The sequence below is a fragment of the Leptonychotes weddellii genome, chromosome 15 (genome assembly GCF_054177405.1).
Source record: "Leptonychotes weddellii isolate Sample4059 chromosome 15, ASM5417740v2, whole genome shotgun sequence".
In the NCBI taxonomy this organism is placed as follows: Eukaryota; Metazoa; Chordata; class Mammalia; order Carnivora; family Phocidae; genus Leptonychotes; species Leptonychotes weddellii.
The window spans coordinates 31,979,231-31,983,530 of NC_138383.1; the positions used below are offsets into that span (position 1 = coordinate 31,979,231).

Here is a 4,300-nt window from a genome sequence, read left to right on the forward strand (position 1 = left end):
TGTGCTACCTGGTCATTAATTTTTATGCTTGACCAAATGCATATTCACAGGATGCTGCAGAAAATATTCTTGTGCCATTTGCTCTGTCTGAAGTCACAGACACGGAAGGAGGAAAGGAACTAGCTGGGAGGACCTTCCCCTGACCCTCCCACCTCTTCCTGCCTTGTATTCAAGGACTCACTGCCCGTGCACGCTTAGGGTCCTGCTAACCCACAGAGAGTCCACCACAATGCCCAGAAAGGAAGAATAATGGAGCCTGAATAATGCCAAAGATACAGTTTATTTTGGACAGAAGCTCTTTAGAAAGCAGTCACTCCACCACTTTAGATAGTCTTCTTCTAGCACCACTTTAGATAGTCTTCTTCTAGGGCTACAATTCCAGGGATAGGTAATAGCCAGGAATGGATTGTGGAAGAGTCTTGTTAATGCCAAGCATCAGATTCATGGATTCATGAGAAATCTTCTGGGGGCTGGTATCCAGGCATGCTTCATAAACGTCCTGTCCATCTTTCACACGGCCACTAGGGCTATGCTCCTAAAATACAAATTTGATCATGACATTTCCTCTGCTTAGCAACTACCACCAGTTTTCTAAACTCTTCAGCAGGCCGCTTATTCCTCTTTAGACTCTGGTTCAAATGACCCTCTACCAGCATCCCCCCAACCCAGATGCTACAACTTCTACCTACCACATCACCTTCCTATCCCCAGCAGAGGGCCTACACTTTTCCCATCATCTGAACTGCCCTTCCTTCCTCTGGCAAACTTCATTCATCCTTGAAGCTCTCCTGTAGAAGTTCTCTACTCTCTGACAACTTGTCCAACTCCCCAGGCAAAGCCAGTAACTCCTCCCTTTGCTCCCATGGAACTTAGTAGAAAATCTGTACAAAGCACTAGTCATGCTGGGTTATAATCCTTTGTATAGGTGTGTCTCCCTGACCTGGTTGTACTTACCTTTTTATCTCAACTGCAGCATAATTCCTGCCTGACACAGAAGATACCCAAGTCCCCTTTCCTTTCCCTCTTCCTCCCAAGATCACCCATTTTCCAGGAAGAGTTAAGCCTCTTTGGCAGGGGAGGGGAAGGAGGGTGAGGAACCCTTGGTTAATAATGACCTGCGATTGTAGAGTCATGGTGACTTGTCCCACTTGAGCCCCTCAGGGCTTTCCTGGGGTAGGGCTTCTCTTCTAGGAGAGAGCCTTAAATAATGCAGCCAGGGGTTCTGCCATTTGCTTCCAGCCCCTTTCTTTTGGAGTTACCCAGACATCTGTGTGCTGTGGACATGTGAGTGTCTGTCTGCCCCAGCAAAGTCCACCAGGGAGTTGTCCACCCCCTTGGACAGCTCTTGACTGATACATACCCCCTTGTGGGACAGGATACATGCAGACATGACCACATCCATTGCTGCAGCATTTCATCCCCCTGGGACATGATAGATCTCCCGAGCATTGTTCAACACAAGTCCCAAGGGATCCTTTGGGCATCTCTGGGCACACGCTGGGTCTTTTTTGCCCTGCAACATACAAGGGTTTCTGTGGGGTCTGGAGTGGTTACTAAGACAGTGAACTGATGCTGGAGGTCTGGAGCTCTCATGGCTGGTGGGACTCCCACCTCTTCCAGTTCTTCCTTCATATTCCTGATGCCCCCTTCAACCTCAGTGGCTACATGCTCACTCTTAGGCCCCCATTTTACAGCCTGGCCCTACGGAGAATGTTCTCCCCGCTCCAAAGGCTGCACAGTCCCAGCAGGCAAGAAACCTGCACTGTCATAACCCTCTTTATTCCACCTCATTACAAAATCTCTGATCACAGACAGCCACCTCCTTACCGCATACCTACCCCATGTTCATCCCAGAGCTACTCCTCATTGGAGTCCCCGTCCAGGGCACATCTCCCAGCAAGAGAGAAGCCCCACATCTAATCAGACCCAACCCAATCTAATAAGAAGAATGAAAAATGCAGGGTGATCGTTCCTGTAGGTCAAAGGAAACAGGTCTGATGAATGCCAAATCTCCCGTCTATAGCAGACACATGGCCTGCTTCTGTGCCAAACCATCCCCAGGCCAGAAGCTAGGCTCTGAGTCTTCTCTGTTCTCAGGTAGGATTCCCTCAGCACCCTCACCTTTGAAAGGAGGTCTCCATGCGCATGCCAGCTCCATCCCCATGATGATGAAAACCATCAGAACAAAGGCTGCACCTGTCTTCATGCTGCCTTTGATGTGATGCACTCATGGAACCCAGCTCCGATTTATACAGTCAGCATCAGCGTCAGTGTCAGCAGAAAGGGAGGTGGGGCAGGAGGTAGTAGAGCAAGACGACTCTGAAAAAGTAAGCTCTCTAGGGAGTGTCCCCAGATGCTCTAGTTCCTTCATTCTGTTTCACAACTGTTTTCCCTCCTGGTTAGGCAGTGGTTTCTTAGAGATGCAAATGCAAAACAGGAAAGCTTAGGGGACACCTTTTAGCCCTTTGTTCACTGTTCTATCACAACCTGGCACTGGTTTTCCTGGTGCCCTTAGGAACTGTGGGCAAAGAAAACAATTGTGAAATTTAGAATTTCAGAGTAAGACCTTGAACTATAAGGGTATGAGGTATTATTTGTCGGGGCCCATCTGGGGCCCCTGGGGATCCAGTTATGGGTAAGTGCTTCCTTCCTGAAGTAATGGTCGAATGGGTGCTTTGGAGCCACTTCTAGGGCTGAGGTCCCTGAGCGGGTACGAAATGTGGGCCACCCCTTAACCACAAAGGTAGTGACAGGTGACTGTGAAGTCAGTCCTTCAAGGAAATCAATGTTCAAAGATCCCAACTGGCCAGGACCTTGGGGGTTGAGAGAGGATCCATCCTGATGGTTGGTAGTCTCTGACCCTCCCTGCTCAGGAAGCAGAGGTTCCTGGAGAGAGGGCTGTGTGGGTGAGCAGGGTGAGCTGAATTACAGGAGAGTGCTAAGTGTTCGTAGCAGCCTGAGTAAGAGGTCCACCCTCTTTCCTATCCCAGTTCCAGAATCTCAGAGAAAGGAGCATAGGGGTAAAACCCCAATGACCATGGGAGTGAAGACAAATCCTGCTTTGTCCTTGGTGGTCAGAGCTGGGGCAAACACCTCAGTACTGCCTCTGGGGAGGGTTGGACAAACTACCCTATGAGCAGAGAAATACTAAGCAAGCCAAGGAGAGGAGGGCTCCGACTAACCCAAGTAGTCTGTTCACACCCAGCATCTCAGAATATTTCAATGCATAATGGGTACAAGCACCAGGAATGACTCTTCAGTCTGGAGGAGGGACTGGGGAACATGGAGAGGACAGGGCAGCTCAGTACAGGGCACAGATCAATGGACCCGGGCACACAGAGTGCAGAAGGGCAAACCCCGATCCAGCCCCAAGGTGGCTGGCCAGATCCCAGGCTGCTGAGTAGCATGGCCTGGGTGAGTGCCAGGAGCCAGGTCAGACAGCCCCAAAGAACTTGCAGCGGAAGACTTCAGTATGCTGGTGGCAAGGGGAAGACTCTCTTTTCCTCCTCTAAAAGGGACCCGGACATGACTCCTATCATCTACCACCATAATCTTTGGAAGTTCATTTTTACAGAACAAACTCATGCATTAACTCTTGTGATCAATAATTCAAACAATATAGATATATCCAGAGTAACGCTCCAAGAGGTACTCAAATGTTAGCAGTTTGTTGTGTATTTTTCGAAGGTCTTTTTCTATGCTTTTATACACACACATATGTGTATATACAAATATATCATTTTTTTGCAGAAATAAAGTTATACATATTATTTTGCTTTATTCACTTAACATGATGTCTTAGCTTTCCAGGTATCTTTTTTTCTTTTTCTAAATAACTACTATCTAAAATTCCATTATTGAATGGTTCATAATTTATTCAACCAAGATTCAATTGTTGAACATTTAGGTGGTTTTTTGGTGGGGTTGGGTTTTTTTTCTGGTTATTATAAACAATTTGCTGTGTATATACATCATATACTTTGTATATACTTCTTTGTTTATATATGTCAGTATTTCCCCCAGATTAGATGCCTAAGCATGGAAATACAAAGGACGTATCTACTGCAGCATTGGAAGATATTGCCAGATTGTCCTCCAAAGAGACTATACAACTTACACTTCCTCCCACGGTGAAAGAGACATCGATTCCTCCCAAACTGACCCAATACATTTGTAATCTTGCTTCCTCAAGTTAAATTTTTTTAAAGATTTCATTTATTTATTTAAGAGAGAGAGCATGAATGGGGGGTTGGGGGAAGAGGGAGAGAGAGAACCTCAAGCAGACTCCATGTGGGGCTCC

General features: G+C 47.1%; 1 long non-coding RNA gene across 1 annotated transcript; it reads right to left on the bottom strand.

The window, feature by feature from the left end:
- Positions 1–245: 245 nt before the first annotated feature.
- On the bottom strand, positions 246–3,945 carry LOC145717371 (uncharacterized). Its single transcript, XR_014140548.1, has 3 exons — positions 2,122–3,945; positions 1,361–1,513; positions 246–535 (listed from the first exon to the last, which is right to left on the bottom strand). It is a non-coding gene; the product is annotated as an uncharacterized LOC145717371 (long non-coding RNA).
- Positions 3,946–4,300: the final 355 nt, after the last annotated feature.